Genomic DNA, 17,637 nt, shown 5'->3' with positions numbered 1-17,637 from the left:
AAATATTATGAAATTGGAAAGTGTAAAGATAAAATAAAGATTGTTCAAATATTAACTTTGTAACATAGTTTTATGGAAACAATTTCTATTTAAACAAAAGCAAAATAACGCCAGCTGGTGCTGTCATTCTGAAACAAAAATGGAAAAATGCAGAAAAACTCAGTAGCATCAGTGGAGAGAGAAACAGAGTTAATGTTTCCAACAAAAACAGAAATTGTTGGAGAACTTCAGCAGGTCTGACAGTATCTGTTGAGAGAAAGCAGAGTCAACATTTCAGATCGAGTGACCATCTTCAGAACTCTTGTGAATCTCTGATCTATTTTGCTTTCTTAAGAAGGGTCACTGGACCCCACAAAAAACCTGCTTCTTTCTCCACTGAGATGCTGCCAGAACTGCTAAGTTTCTCCAGCAATTTGTGTTTAGTTTCAGGTTCCCAGCATCTGCAAATCTTTGTGATTTTTGTTTAATGTCTCCAGTGCAATAGGTCTCTTCATCACAACCACTTCATGTCAATCCGGAAAGCCTCTGCTATTCTAAAATCTTTCTTTGAAAATAATCCTCGTAAATTATTTTCAAACTCCACACTACTGTATTTTCAAAGTGTGGACTTTTCAATTCCCATTGTCTGATAGGAATATCTGCCTGAAAGTGCTCATAATTACGTCAAACATAAATTTGTTTATTCTTTGAAACTGAATACTCCGAACTTGGAATGCTGAGTATTTTCAACATTTTGCTTCTAATCCTACATTCATATTCCTTTGTTGTCCCATTAATTTTCAGGCACCTCTTCACCAGCAAAAGTTATTCTTGGGCATTGTTTTCAAGTAGCTATATGTAGTCTCTTGTGAATTCCTGAACTATTTTGCCTCCCGCCCCGATCTATTTTTGTCAGCTCTGTCTGTGGCTGCCTAAGTCAATGACTTCCCATCTTATTTCTATTGTCTCATTACCTTAATGAAAAAATCCAGCTCTTTGACCAGATTTTGGTCACCTGTCCTAATTTATCCAATTGTTACTTGATGGTCGGAAAACATTTTATGATGTTAACATAGCCAAATATAAGTTGTTCCTGAGTTTGCCAGTAAACATTAATAATTTATCAAAATGACCACAGGAGATATTACAACCCACTCTTAATTTTGTGTTGTTCAATTTGACATGACCAGGGCTCAGAACCACAAAGTAATACAGCCATTTTTAGCTTGTAATTCTAGCAATTGTTTTATTTTTAAATTGGGCTGACACAGTCAAAAATTATGATGAATGGAAATTAAGTGAATGTCTGCCGAAGACCCATGGAATGCCCCACTTGAAGATGCAAAAGAAACTTCAAACAACAAAGGGGCAAGTTGCATGTCAAAACAGACTGGACTGTGATCTCTTGTGGACAACAAAGATCATGAAGGGCTGACAACTCCTCAAGAACATCACGCCATCCCTGCAGACGCATTTTGCACTTTTCCCTTTGAAGAATACACAAAAACAAGGGTTAAACTATCAGTTTCACAATTTACTGGAGTGTGTTATTCGGACTGTACATCTTATGTGTGGCGATGGGCTAAAGTACCTTAGTGTACTAGCCTGGGTTCAATCATTAGCAATGCTCTCAATTTCACTTTGGGCAAACTATTCCTTAAGCACCCTAGCATTGCAGGCAAAATGATTATCTCACTCTGCTGCTAGAAGCCAGCTCGCTGGAAAGCAAGATGAAAGGAAACCAGACAATAAAAGGACCCTGCTTCTGGTAAACTGCATTGCAATAGCTGCAATGTTCAATTCTCCACTATTCACGAATAATTCCGAGACTGACTTGTATGTCTGTCTAATTTAATATTTCTCCTTTTGGATGAACGTCTTATGTATATGTGTGTACATGTACTATATTACCAATTCTTCTCACAGTTAGTGGCTAATATACTCAATCATAGTTAACTCAAGAAAGCCTTGTTAAATTAACACCTTTTCAAATAAAAAAAAATTTACGTCTGGGAGATGGGTATTCACAAGTGGAAAGGGTTGTTCTTAAAGTAACCTTTTGTGATCAACAAAGGGGGATAAGAGATCCAATTGATTCTCCACACCAGAAGCTTAAGGATTTTGCGCTTTCTCCCTAGAACTGCAAACCCCCAGGAACCTTGCCCAGGTTTCTGGGTGTAACAAATGGATTGGAAAGACCAATTGAAGTGTTTCAGGCTCCTCACCCAGGAATGATCAATCTGTTATATTACTCCTCTAGCTTCCCCTACTGAATCAGATATCAACCCTCTGTCCATTCTGAGTATACTATGCAAATAGATACCAAATATTGTGGCACAGAATTACATTATATTTTGCTCAAAACTGCATGAATCCATGCAAGATTCTGTAAATCCCTTTTTTAGATTAGAATCAGTCTGAACATTGTGGCACAGACAGCCTCACACAGGGCACCTCACGTCTTCAATGCATTATCTGGGCCAACATGGCAGCTATTGTTAATAGTTGATACTTGAGAATGTAACTTTTAAAAAGTTCTGAGATTTACATATGAATGAACTGAAGCCAACATGGTCATTCTAAAAGATGAGAGACTTAGCAAACAATCCAAGGCTTTTTCAATATATAATTTCAGTTACATCACACTGTAAACTTTTGCTACAAATTCTGGTGTCTTATGATCTTATACTTCACAACCACCTGATGAAGGAGCAGCGCCCGAAAGCTAGTGCTTCCAATTAAACCTGTTGGACTATAACCTGGTGTTGTGTGATTTTAACTTTGTCCACACCAGTCCAACACCGGCACTTCCAAATCCCAAATCTTCTGAGGTAAGACTTCTGAATACTTAGGCATGTTTCAACACAAAGCTGTTACATTCGGAAATACCATTTGTAGTTTACCTGAGTCTGGAAGCCCCCTCTCTAGCTATCAGCTTCACAAAAGGACACTCTCTGGAAGTTACAGTCAGGCCCCAAGGAATCCCAGACTCTCTGCTCTGAGAAGCTTATCTTCTACCCCAAGTGCCTGAGGAGCTGGATTCAGTGATCTAAACTTTCAGACTGCATAAGTGCTGGAAATTTAGAGGTTTCTTCTGCATTGAGAAACTTATACCAATCCAAACTCACTGCCTTTCATGTCTATAATTTACCTGCTTATTACCTTGACAGCAATTAAATTGACAAAGGCTGAAGCTATCACACTGGTAGAGGTTATTTATTGCACAGAATCGTGGTGCTCGCAGCTATGTCTCTGCTGCAGAAAAGTGACAAGTCAGCTTTGAAAACTGAGGGATTTTGGTGCTGAAGCCTTAGAACAGACTGTTACACAATGTGAGAATGTACTCCTCAATCATTCGACAGGCACCATGACTCTACCGACATGATTTTGCCTCGCATTGGGTGTTTTTACTTGATGCAGCAATGCTAATGTTGTCCGTTAAAATGTAACAAACTCGATGTGGACGTCATTCTATTGACAAATCCAACAGACATTTCTTACAGTCAGCCACTCTACACAAAAATTTCATTCCTCAGGCATATAGTTTCAGGGCTGGAATTGAGCTCGAAAGTTACACAGATTATCGTGCTTCTGGTACTATGCCATGCTTCAAATGACTTTGGGTAAAGTGGAGGACAAGACCTTTATACCCTCAGATCATGTGTTTTAACTCAGTGGTGATATAATGAGTGTGTCTCAAAAATGTTATCGTAACATACTGACCATCAGACATGACATTATAATTCATCATGTCTTCCACAGCAGTGTTTAATGAAAATAACACAGTTCGGGGGTTGGCCTTAGTTTTGGGAGAGGGAGACGTGGTCTAGGTGTGATCTAATTTAAAAAGTCATCTGAGAGGTGAGTGTGGTCTCTTTTATTGTTGTAGTTATCAGAGGAGATGCGTCAAATTAAGTTAAATATGCTTTTGTAACATTGTGGTTGTAGAGGACATTAGTTTTTACCTAGGATATTAGTTAGGCCACTTTTGGAATATTACATGCAATTCTGGTCTCCTTCCTATCGGAAGGGTGTTGTGTAACTTGAAAGAGTTCAGAAATGATTTACAAGGATGTTGCCAGGGTTGGAAGATTAGGAGAGATTAAATAGGCTGGGGCTGTTTTCCATGGAGAGTTGGAGGCTGAGGGGTGACCTTATAGAGGTTTATAAAATCATGGATAGGATAACTAGACAAGGTATTTTCCCTGGGGTGGGAGAGTCCAGAACTAAAGGGCATAGGTTTAGGGTGAGAGGGGAAAAATGTAAAGGGACCTAAGGGGAAACTTTTTCACACAGAAGGTGGTACGTGTTTGGAATGAGCTGCTAGGGAAAGTGGTGGAGGCTGGTACAATTGCATCTGGATGGATGTATGAATAGGAAGGGTTTAGAGGGATATGGGCCAAGTGCTGACGAATAGGGCTAGATTAATTTAGGATATCTGATTGATGTGAACAAGTTGGACCGAATGGTCTGTTTCTGTGCTGTACATCTCTATGACTCTATGACAATACTGCGGGTGGAAAATCATGGAGGCCTGAGGGATGTGAGCCGTGGCGAGGTTTGTGGCAGGAATAGGTAAAGTATGATGGATCCCATCTCAAAATTAGAATCATCTCAGTGTCAACCAGTTGTATAACATGGAGACAGACCCTTCAGTCCAGGTACTCCATGCCGACCAGAAATCCTAATCTGGTCCAGACCCATGTGCAAGTATTTGGCCCTTATCCTCAAAATCCTTCCTATTGATGTACCCATCCAGATGCCTTTTAGATGGTGTAATTGTATCAGCCATCCAGCAACTCCTCCAGCAGCTCGTTCCATACCTACACCACCTTCTGCATGAAAAGAATTGCCCCTCAAATCCTTTTCATATCTTTCCTCTCTTACCTTAAATCTGTGGTGTTTAGTTTTGGACTCACCTATCCTAGGACAATGGCTATTCATCCTATCTATTCCCCTCATGATTTTATAACTCTCTGTAATGTCACCCTTCAGCCTCTGATGTTCCAAGGAAAAAGGTCCCAGCCTAATCAATCTCTCCTTAAAGCTCAAACCCTCTGGTTTATTGATCAGACAGAGCCCCATGATGGTAGGCCCCAAACAGTCCTTCCAGGTGAGACAGAGGTTCACCTGCCTCTCGTCCAACCTAGTTTTCTGTATTAGGTATTCCCTACGTGGTCTTCACTACGTCGGGGAGACCAAACGTAAACTCAGGGCACGTTTCACCGAGCATCTCAGCTGGGCTTGCAGGGGCTGACCTGACCATCCAGTCACTGCCCATTTTAATTTCCCTTCCCATATCCTTTCCAATAGGACTTTCCTTGGCCTCCTTCATTGCCACAATGAATTGAACCACAAATTGGAGGAACAACACCTCATCTTCCGCCTGGGCAGCCTACGGCCTGGAGAACTCAACATTGATTTCTCCAATTTCAAATAGCTTCCCTTCCCAGCCCTCCCCCTCCCTTCCATTCCGCTGATTAACCCTTCCCTCCAGCCACCAACCAAATTCATTCCTCCCATCGACCAACCAGATCGTACACTCTACCTGTGTTCACCTATCCCCACCTCACCACTTTGCCGCCCCCCAACACCCCTTTCCCCCTCTAATCGGAAGCTCCCCTTCCACCCACCTTCACTCCTGAAGAAGGGTTGTACCTCCACCTCCTAATGTTGCCTGGCTTGCTGTGTTCTTCCAGCCTCCTGACTGTCTTCCTTGGATTCCAGCATCTGCAGTTTTTTTTGTCTCTTACCAGATTTGTTGTATATGCAGAGATTAGGTTGACTGCCTGTGTTCCCTGGAATGTAAAAGAATGAAATGAACTCGCATTACAATGTGTAAAATTCTTACAGGGCTGGACAGACTGGATCGGGGATGACGTTTTATGATTGCAACAAGGGCTCACATTCTCCGGATATGCAGTAGGCCACATTAGACTGAGATAAGAAGACATTTCTTCACTCAGTGGTTGTGGAGGCAAAGTCAATGATAGATTTAAGAGAGAAATAGGTTGATTTCAAGAAGCTAATGATGTCAAATGGTATGGCATTGAGATAGCAAATCCATCATGATCATGTTAAGTGTCGGAATGTACTTGCTGAGTCGATTGGTTCCTATTTTTATGTGTTTCTGTTACATTGAATTAGGCCATTTGATTTCCCTGTCGGGGTTTCTGGTGATTGGTGAGGTAATAGCCGTCCCTTTGACTGAACCCACACCCTGCATTTCTTTACAGATCAGGGAGACACATCAAAAGTTCACAAGTTGTGTGTAGAGCAGCCCTTCTAACAAACTGTCCAACAGACAAGCTCCATCCTGCCACAGACTGGAATGGAATGCTTCACTGCTTGAGTACCTTGTGACTAATAACGTGGATATGTAAAAGGTCAGGACAGCAGTTATGTGGTAGCACTTTATGAATAGAATAAGTGTTTGATTAGTATCAGAGCCTTCAAACTTTCATATCACTTCTGCTAATGTTCATTTATATATTAAGATAACAAGTGCAGCACACTGGTTTTACTTCCTGAATATTTCTGCATCATTTATATTGTGACTTTGAAGCCAGAACTGCGACTGTATAGATTATATTTAAAATAAAGCCATTTAAAGCTACCAGATATTTCAAACAGAAAAGGAAATCTAAGTTAGATTTTGCTTTTATTTCTTCCGAACATTTCGTATTTAAGACAAGCAATAGGCGAGATTTGTTTTAATTTTTGAAAGATGCTTTTTCTAAATATAGTTCATTTAACTTTTACCTGAGTTTCAGTGAGTGTTATGCATCCTTCTCCCATACACCAGCTCCCCAGCTATGCATTCACCTGCTCTATCCTTCTATTCCTGCCCTCACTAGCTCGTAGCACCAGGACTACTCCAGATATTACTACTCTCGAGGACCTCCTTTGTAAATTCCTGTTGAACTCTCTGTAATCACCCTTCAGAATCTCAACCTTTTCTCTTCCTATGTTGTTGGTTCCAATGTGGACAATGACCTCCTGCTGGCAACCCCCTCCCCCCCAACCTTGAGAACTTTCTGCACCCTCTCTGAGACAATCTTGATCCTGGCACCAGGGAAGCAACACACCATTCTGATTTTTCGCTGCCTGTACCTCTGACTACAGAATCCCCCTAACACAATTGATCTCTTGGAACCCAACGTACCCCTCGTTGCATTAGAGCCAATCTCAATACCAGAAACTTGGCTGTTCATGCTACGTTCCCCTGAGAATCCATCACCCCCTACATTTTCAAAAACAGCATACCTGTTTGAAATGGGGATAGCCACAGAACGCTCCTGCACTAGGTACCTACCTCTCTTACCTTTCCTGGAGTTAACCCGTCTATGTGACTGTATCTGAGACTTTCCCGCCTTCCTATAACTGCCATCCATCACATACTGTTGCTGTTGCAAATTCCTCATTGCTTCTAACTGTCTGTCCAAGTGATCCATTTGATCTGGGAAGATTCACAACCAACAGCAATTATTGCAGATATAATCTGCAGTAACCCTTAAACTTTCTTTAAACTCCCACATCTGACAAGAAGCACATATCAGTCTACTAAAGGCCATTTTTGCTTCTTCACAAATTACAGACCCAGAAAATAACATCATCTTATTCTTCTACAAAACACTTCCCCAGGTTAGATTAGTAGTTACAGCTTATATTTAAAATTTAATTATGAGACATATCTCAAAAAACATATAATCAAGAATGAGCCCACTCTACTCACTACTGCAGACTTTCTGTAGGCCACTTAAAACGATTAACTTACGTGATTCTGTGTTGTGAACTTCGCCCAAACAGTTCCTCCATGATCAGTTATGATCAGTTTTTCATTTATATAAATGATTTGGATGTGAGCATAAGAGATACAGTTAGTAAGTTTGCAGATGACACCAAAATTGGAGGTGTAGTGGACAGTGAAGAGGGTTACCTCAGATTACAACAGGATGTTGATCAGACGGGCCAATGGGCTGATAAGTCCCAGATGGAGTTTAATTCAGATAAATGCGAGGTGCTGCATTTTGGGAAAGCAAATCTTAATGGTAATGTCCTAGGGAGTGTTGCTGAACAAAGAGACCTTGGAGTGCAAAGTCATAGCTCATTGAAACTGGAATCACAAGCAGACAGGGTAATGAGGAAGGCATTTGGTATGCTTTCCTTTATCGGTCAGAGTATTGAGTACAGGAGTTGGGAGGTCATGTTGCAGCTGTACAGGACATTGGTTAGGCCACTACTGGAATACTGCTTGCAATTCTGGACTCCTTCTTATCGGAAAGATGTGTGAAACTTGAAAGGGTTCAGAAAAGATTTACAAGGATGTTGCCAGGGTTGCAGGATTTGAGCTATAGGGAGAGGCTGCATAGGCTGGGGCTGTTTTCCCTGGAGCTTCGGAGGTTGAGGGAGGACCTTATAGAGGTTTACAAAATTATGAGGGGCATAGATAGGATAGACAGTCTTTTCCCTGGGGTCAGAGAATCCAGAACTAGAGGGCATAGGTTTAGAGTGAGAGGGGAAAGATATAAAGAGACCCAAGGGGCAAGTTTTTCACACAGAGGGTGGTACGAGTATGGAATGAGCTGCCAGAGGAAGTGGTGGAGGCTGGTACAATTGCAACATTTAAGAGGCATCTGGTTGGGTATATGAATAGAAGGGTTTGAAGGGATATGGGCCAGGTGCTGGCAGGTGGGACTAGATTGGGTTGGGATATCTGTTTGCCATGGACAGGTTGGACCGAAGGGTCTGTTTCTATGCTGTAAATCTCTGTGACTCTATGACTCTAAATGTTTATGCAGAAGAAAACATGGGTAGAGTTTATGCTGTGAGAGCAGTGAGGAAGACAGGGGCAAGCTACACTTGAAATTGATTTGTTTCCAAAGTGACATTCTGGTTTGGGTTTCAGTGTAAAGTTTAATAAATAAGTGACAACTTTCAGAGATTTATGTATATGGACACCGAGATCTCTCTGATCATCTACACTACCAAGAATCTTACTATTAACTCAGTACTCTTCATTCCTGTTGTTCCTCCTAAAATGAATCACCTCATAATTTTCCACATTAAACTCCATTTGCCACCTCTCAGCCCAGCTCTGCAGCTTATCTATGTCCCTCTGTAACCTGTAACACTCTGTGGCACTGTCCACAACTCATTAGTGGATAGCCTTAGTGTGATCCGCAAATTTACTAACCCACCCTTCTATGCCCTTATCCAGGTCATTTGTGAAAATGACAAACAGCAGTGGACCCAAACTAGATCCTTGCAGTACAGCACTCTAGTGATAATACCATGAGGCCATTACTTCCCCACAGACATTAAAACACTGAAAATGACTTTGATGTAACAGATTCGAGTGGCGTTGAAAAAGCACAGCATGCGAGGAGCAGCAAAGTCGACGTTTCCAGCAAAACATCGTCCTCACTTTCGCCTCTTTGGTGTAACAGTTTATTAGCGAACTAAATATTTCTTAATCTTTGAAAATATTTAAGCGGTGTCGAGGTGTTAAAGGAAAGAGCTCAATTTGAACTGTGCATGGTGAAATTGGCTTGCTTTTTACTTTTAGCCCCTTTTGCAGACAGGACCACCTCCCAGCTCAATGTTTACTGAACAAGTCTTCAAAACTGTGGAAATTGGTGTTCCTCAAAAACTGAATTTCCCTAATATGTACTATGAGGCATGAGATTTCATTTAACAGCAAATACAATATGAACAGATGCATGAATAGTAACAATTTGGAGGTTTATGGGGCACATGCAGGCAAATGGGACTGGGAAACCTGGTCAGCATGGATGAGTTGGACTGAAGGGTCTGCTTCCTATGTTGTATGACTCTATGACTCAGCGCTTCACTTTCCAGAATTCTAGTGTATGGAAACAAAAGGGAAGAATTATGGAAAACATTGAGGTCAAAATGCCCATTGAACCACCATCAACAAATTATCTGATGCCAAATGTGCCCTATTCTCAGTGTATTGTTTGGGAAATTAAGGAGTATTTGTTTTTTGAAAGAATGCTAAACTAACCCTCAGATTAATGTCGGCAAGGGGACGATGGCCAAGAAAGTCACAAGGAGCCATCCCCATGGCTATTGGCTAAAAGATTTCAGGTAGTTGATTGACACAGAGTAAATGACCTGTCCCTAGGGATATAGCACAACAATGAGTGCTCAGGGCCAGAGGGATGTTCTCAGCAGGGAGGTTTCATCTGATGATGCTCAAAGATTTGTTTTCCCAGATGGAAGATGGATCAGAGAAGGGGAGGAAAATCAATGGGAGAGTTCACAGACACCTCAGCTAGAGAGCAAAATGCTACCTTCACAACGTTAATGTGATCAACAAGGTCGTATCTGTTCATTATCTCCTCAACTAATGTATCATACTGAACTGCTGATCTTAACAACTTCAATGACCGGTGACAAATTGCTATGAATTGTTGAATGCCAACATTGGGTAACAATCATCATCAAACCCCAAATGAACACATAACTATATAGAGGTTGCATGGAATATTTGCACTGGTTTTGTTGTCTTCATTCAGATTGCATAAATAAAACCATTGCAAATTAATGGAGCAGATTTGTTCACTTAGAGAGTGAGAAGTCACTGAATTTCCTCTGATCTAAATAATATTAGGCATTGGTCAGTGAATTAACTGAGGGGTTTTAACTTAGCGATAAATTTCCCACTGTCTTCTCTCACACTCTAATATCGAAATCACTTCAACATTTTGTGTAGTTGTCTTGCAACTAGTAATTAACTATCCACTATTCTTTATTTAGCTTCTAACGTAAATCAATTGCTTTTCATATTTCATTTAATTATACAGATGATGGAGCCAGTCCGGAGAAATTTAGGATTCCTGTTTTGTGGCCAATGAAATGATCTATCACATGAGGACTCCTACCTTTCAAGTATGTTATTCATCTGTTGAAAATGCTTTCTATCTTTAAATATTAAAATCTAGCTCATAGATTCTGGGCCCTTAGAAAATGTAAGCCTTTGAATGGAAGAAATAATGAAACAAAATCTGAATACATATAAAACCAAACATAACTGTTGACAACGATAAAAATGTTACATAAGAGAGATTCTGTTTGCTTTTTGTCAGTAAACATGAACTGAATTCAGATGGCTGTGTAGCAAAGATTTTTTGTGGTTTGATTAGAAACTACACCATATATAAATATTTATTTTGATTTTACGTAAGGTTGATATATATTTACCTAATGTTTGCAAACAACAAAGTGTGTGATTGATGTCGTGATTATCTAAACTGAGTTCTGTACGCTGACTAAAGTATTGTTTGTGCTGGAAACAAATAACAATTGGAGTCTTTTCGAAGTAGTGTTGCAAATTTTCCTTTCCTTTCTAAGATTGTCTTTTATCCTGTGTATTACACAGGAAACAGCCTTGTAACTCTGAAACTATGAATTAGGAAGGGTGGATGTGCATTTTGACTTTTAGAAGTATTTTGTTCTAATCACCAGCTCTTCCAACTCTACTTGTTTGGAGTAAGAAACTTAGCATGCAAGAAATTGAAAACGTAGATCAGTCCTTAAATACCATAGTCTGATGCGGTGTTTTGCTTCAGTAACATGCAGCACCATGGCTGTATTTGGTGTTCTACTAAGATTTCAAAGATTCACAATTTCTTCGACATTTTGGGTAAGGCATTGAGTTATAGGTCATTGCATATATGCTAAATAATAGTAACTGAAGCAAAAGCTCTGAAAACCATTTATTAGTCAAAAATAAAGAAACTGAAGATAGACAGGGCCTTCAAATAATAAAAAAAAGAAAGTAAGAACTCAAACCAGGAAATAAGAAGGCTAAAAAGAGCCATGAAACGTCTTTGGCAAATAGGATTAAAGATTATCCTGAGGCATTTGACACATATCTAAGGAGGAAGAGGGTACCTGGGGAACAGGTAGATCCACTCAAGGGCAAAGGCGGGAATTTAGGCATGGAGCCAGAGGAAGTGGGTGAGGCCTCTAGCACATACTTTGTATTGGTATTCTCAAAGGACATGGCGGATGGTGAGTCTCAGGTCGGGTATGTTGATATTCTGGGGCACGTCAATATAAAAAAGGAGGCAGTGTTGAGTGTTTTAAAAAGCATTACATTCGACAAGACCCCAGGACTTGATTGAGTTCTATCTCAGAATGGTGAGGGAGGCAGGTGAGGACATTGGTGGGGCCTTGATTTGTCTTTAGTCACAGGAGAGGTCCCAGAGGACTGGAGAATAGCCAACATCATTCTTTTGTTTAAGAAAGGCAACGGGGAAATTACAGGCCAGTGAGCCTTAGATTAGTGGATAGGGAAATTATTGGAGAAGATTCTCAGAGACAGGATTCACTCACATTTTAAAAAAAACATGGGTTTCTTAGGGATAGGCAGGGAAGGTCGTGTCTCATAAACTTGATTGAGTTTTTCGAGAAAGTAACAAAAGTGATTGATGGTGCAGTAGTAGATGTTGTCTCTATGCCCTTTCGCAAGACCTTTAACAAGATCCACCATGACATGCTGGTACAAAAGGTGAAATCACATGGGAGTTGCATTGAGCTGTTAAGATGGATACACAACTGGCTTGCTCATGCAAGACAGAGACCAGAGGTAGCTTTTCTGACAGGAGATCTATGACCAATGGTGTTCCACAGGGATGAAAAATGTGTTGTTGGAAAAGCGCAGCAGGTCAGGCAGCATCCAAGCAGCAGGAGAATCGATGTTTCGGGCATAAGCCCTTCTTCAGGAAGAAGCTCTGAAGAAGGGCTTATGCCCAAAACGTCGATTCTTCTACTCCTTGGATGCTGCCTGACCTGCTGTGCTTTTCCAGCAATGCCTTTTTCAGCTCTGATCTCCAGCATCTGCAGTCCTCACTTTCTCCTAGTGTTCCACAGGGGTCAGTGCTTGGACCACTTTTTTTTTGTCATGTATACAAATGATTTTGAGGAGAATGCAGGTCACCTGTATCGTAAATTTGTATACTTCACAAAGATTGGGGGAACTGCAGATAGCTGCCGAAGGATACTGGAGACTTGGGCAGAAAAATGCAGTTTAATCTGCACAAAGGTGAGGTGATGCATTTTGGAAAACCTTATGCAGGAAAGATAGTAAATGGCAGAACCCTTAGAAACAAAAACATACAGAGGTATCTCGGTGTACAGGTCCACAGTTCCCTGAATGTGGTAACATAAGTGGATAAGGTAATCAAGAAGGCATGTGACATGCTTGCCTTCATTGGTCGTGGCATAGAGTACAAATATTGGCAAGTCATATTGCAGCTCTATAGAACTTTAGTTACTGTGTACAGTTCTGGTCATCATACTACGAGAAGGATTTGGAGACTTTGGAGAGGGTACAGAAACATTTATCAGAATGTAGCCTAGTTTGAAAGGTATTAGATCTGACAAGAGATTGGACAAAGTTGGTTTGTTTTCACTTCAATACTGAAGGATGAGGAGCAACCTTATTGAAGCTTACAAAATTATGAGAGGCATGGATAGATTGGATAGTTGGGAGTTATTTTCCCAGGGTAGAAATATCACATACTAGGGTACTAAGGTAAAAGGGGTAACTTTAAAGGAGATATGAGAGGCAAGTTTTTTACACGGGGGGTGGGAAGTGTCTGAAATGCACTGCCAGAGAAGGTGGTGGAACTGGATACGATAGGAAGCCATTGTATCTTAACAGATATATGAATAGGCCAGGAATAGAGGTAAATGCACCAGGTAGAGGCAAAAAAGGTTTTTAGTTTCGAAAGGCATCATGTGTCAGTGCAGTATTGGTGGGCCGAAGGGCCTATTCCTGTGCTGTACTGTTTTTTGTTCTATCAGGTCACAGTTAATATGCAGATCTTCGAGACAACTAGATATGATTTCTAATGAGGATTAGATAAGATTGCTTACAGTGTGGAAACTGGCCCTTCGGCCCAACAAGTCCACACTGACCCGCCACTGACCTACATTTAGCATGGCCAATTCACCTGACCTGCACATCTTTGGACTATGGGCGGAAACCAGAGGACCCGGAGGAAACCCACGCAGACACGGGGAGAACGTGCAAACTCCACACAGACAGTTGCCTGAGGTAGGAATTGAACCCAGGTCTCTGGTGCTGTGAGGCAGCAGTGCTAACCACTGTGCCACTGTGCTGCTTGAGGCAGATATTGGGACAATTTGTACAAATACCAACTTTCAGTGCCTTTGATCTGGCACCTATTTTCGGCAATGCATAACGACATGAGTAGTGCAAATGATAGGTACTATTTACCTCATTAACCCCACAGATACTGAAAATTGATAACCTTGTCATGTCATGTTTCTGTGATCATTTGTGGCCCCTGTGCTTTTAGGAAGAAAAGAGCTGTTTTCTAGGGAAGACACAAGGAAGGTTGCACAGTAAACAATTATTTGATAAATCTTTGGGGTCAGGGTCTACGTATGTGAACTGGATAAAATAAATCATACATGGTATATGACAAGAACTGGCTTGGCTTTTATTGGTCCCCATTTACTTGCTTGGAACACTTGATAAGAACGAAGCATACAACTATCTACAGCATTTTACGATGAATAAACAAATGATTATTGGCCACCAATAAGGCTGTTGGTTGACTAGAAAGAGATATTTTGTCACTGATGCAGTGATAACAATAGAATGACTTGGTACAGAAGCCTTTTTGCCATTCCCTTGTTTACGGTTTTGTTCTTAGCTCTCTGAGACTCACAGAGGATGCAAAGGACATATTTTTGTTTGGGTTATCTTCAGTAAATGTGTACTGATGTCTGAAATCTGACATCTCTGGGAGCATGAGAGATCTGAATTCCAGATCTTTTGGATTCCTGCTTGTGTCTCAACTTCATTCTACCTTAATCTTGTCAATTTCATGGTTTCCTTCAAGTTGACCTTTTACTCACATTTTCAAAGTCTCACTTTGACGTTTGTACATTACTGGCTGGTGCAAGAGGCAGTTTTGTATCTGCAGCTTTGAGAAGGCCAATGGAAGGCCCTCAGCAATGGACTCTGGTCTAAGCTTCAGGCTAAAATGACACACAATGCCACACTTAAAGGATACCTGACTTTGATGAACATGTGATCAGCATTTAGCTGAACTAATTACAGGTACATAAACATTGTAAATGTGTGTCAGATAGAGAGAAAAATGCCTGGTTTTCAGACAGTCGGAACTGGGATACTGTACTTGGGCAATGGCTTCTCTTCATCATTTTTCTTATTTTACTGTTGAAATTAGCAAGGGGAGCAGTTTGACAGGAGATATTCATTCGCTGTGTTCTGTATTATTGAAGATTCCATTTGCATTGCCAGCCCCAAGGAATTAAAGCTCACTGGCATAGTACCATTTCTACCTGAATTAATCTCTCTTTCTTTTACTCTTACCATGTCTCAGAAGAAAAGAAATTGGCTATGAAGAAATGCATGATTAAACCCACTACTATTTATGAATACATAGAGGGTTGATCCGATTGACTAAACATAAATTTGTAAATGAGGGTGATAGTCATGTTTGCAGGACATTTCAATAATAAGGTTTGGAAGAGAAAAAACCTGCTGCAAAACTATTGCAGGCGTCAGTGTTCATGGCTGGCTACCTTTTCAATTATTAAATGAATCATTGATTTCCTTCTTGGACCAACACAATGTTTTCTTCCAGAATACATTAATGAAATGGTTTTTCATGAAATCGCCTGCAAATATACGGACTTCACTGATACAAATCAGTGTGCTCCAGTAAAACGGTAACATTTGGAAATGGGATCAAGGGCAAAATCCAATATTTGCACGAATCACATTTTTTTGATCTTTCCTGTAATGAAGTACGTGAATATTTTCCAACTCTTCAACAGTAACTGACTCAGTTAATACTCTTGATTAGAATGGCCTGTGTTGAATTATTCCTTGGATATCAAAAAAATGGGTACAAGTTTGGATATAAACGTCTGATGATAATGAATTTGAACACAGTGAAACTTCATATTTTGCCAAATATTGTCTATTAAGTGATGGTTATGAAGGGAATGCAGCTGAGATAACATCCTGTTGCATGTTTCAAAACCAAGTTATAGCATTGAGACGAGATAATATTAAAGAATGCCCAAAGGACAAACTCAGTTCAAACAATGGACTTATTCTCAGGATCATTTTCCTATGATTTAGTTTGTAGGGAAAAAACACTGTTGTGTTTTTGGGCATACTCATATTGGAAAGTTTTGTTTAATTCTACTTCTTCCTGTTACAACTCACTGGGGTAGCGCACTGGAAAACACACACAGCTATTCCCACAGTCACCACAGAAGTTAAAAGTTTAGTCAAAGTCCCCATCTTGCCTGTCCAATAGACCAGGTTATCGGAAAAACAAACCTGGTTTCACTACTTAATGAGAACTCTGATTTATTATAAATAAATAGATTGTAACTACAGGTAAACAGCTGTACATTTTCAACATATCACTCTATTAGTTAAAGCTCTAACTCCTGTCTAAATCCCTCTACACATATTTACAAACAGACAAAAAGCATTATTTCCTGATGAAGGGCTTATACCCGAAACGTCGATGTTCCTGCTTCTCGGATGCTGCCTGACCAGCTGTGCTTTCCAGCAGCACACTCTCGACTCTGATCTCCAGCATCTGCAGTCCGCACTTTCTCCTAAAAAACATTGGTGCCATGGATAGGGTGAGAAAGTGTGAACAGAATTCAAATACCCCTGTCCACAGGATTTGTTGAAATGATCCTTTTGCTTGCCAGGCCTTGTTGTTTTTTTCAGTGTTTCTTCCCCAGGGCATTTCCCTCTTCTTCACAATGCGTACAGGTGATTTGATACATTAACTATAAAGTTTCTTAATTACCAGCCTCACAGGTGAGGGAAAATAAACTCACTTTCTTTGGGCTTTAGGTAGTTTACTGAAGAAAATGACACCAAGTCTCCTCTTCTGGATTTCTGAAGGCATCTGCCAGTATCATGCCCAGGTATAAGCTGCTCAGTTACCCTGGAACCAAGCTGATTGTTGCTGTCAACTCGATAAGTCAATCACCAAATGTTACCAACTGGATCTCACTTCGTACATACTATCTGGTGCTGGCCTGTCTGCTCGTCTTCCTCCCTACTTGAACAAAGCAGCAGGCGTAAATACAACTTTGCAATGAGTTTCAGCAACTTGATTTTGAAGAGTGCAACAATTCCTTCTATAATCCTTGTTTGTAAAGAGTAGATTTCTTGTTTCAGCACTGAGAAATGAAACGATACCTTCTTAACATCCCCTGATCAGGGATTGATAATTGAGTGATAATTGTGACAGAAGTTCTTAACTACCTTTGAGAGAAAATGACAAAGGTACGTTACTGCTCTACAATCGTAATAGGCTGAGTTGTAGAATCAAAGGTTGCAAAGTTGGCTTCTTCTATGGAACTCATAGCTTGCATGCCATCAGTGTCACCTTTGGTTCCAGTGCCACATGCCACCTTTGGTCCCAGTGACACATGCCACCTTGCTAAGAGTGTTAGAGTGAGCATGGGGTACCCCAGAGTTGGGGGATGAGAAGGAAATAATGCAGAAGGAGTAAAGAAGAGGGGAAGCTTCTTATAGCAGGGCAGAAAGAACTGACGGAAGAGATGGGTTTTCTCTACAGAAGATCTGGG

The 17,637-nt window shown here is 40.6% G+C and overlaps 1 long non-coding RNA gene across 1 annotated transcript in view; it reads right to left on the bottom strand.

Moving 5' to 3' along the window:
* Positions 1 to 1,302: 1,302 nt before the first annotated feature.
* LOC132827161 (uncharacterized) overlaps positions 1,303 to 17,637 on the bottom strand; it is a 69,651-nt gene continuing 53,316 nt past the window's right edge. Inside the window, exons 2-3 of the long non-coding RNA XR_009645980.1 lie at positions 5,613 to 5,777; positions 1,303 to 1,466 (exon numbers count right to left, since the gene is read on the bottom strand). This is a non-coding gene — a long non-coding RNA (uncharacterized LOC132827161). The remainder of the gene's footprint in view (positions 1,467 to 5,612; positions 5,778 to 17,637) is intronic.

This window comes from Hemiscyllium ocellatum, chromosome 24, assembly GCF_020745735.1.
Source record: "Hemiscyllium ocellatum isolate sHemOce1 chromosome 24, sHemOce1.pat.X.cur, whole genome shotgun sequence".
Lineage (NCBI taxonomy): Eukaryota > Metazoa > Chordata > Chondrichthyes > Orectolobiformes > Hemiscylliidae > Hemiscyllium > Hemiscyllium ocellatum.
This window is presented reverse-complemented; position numbering and strand designations above follow the sequence as displayed.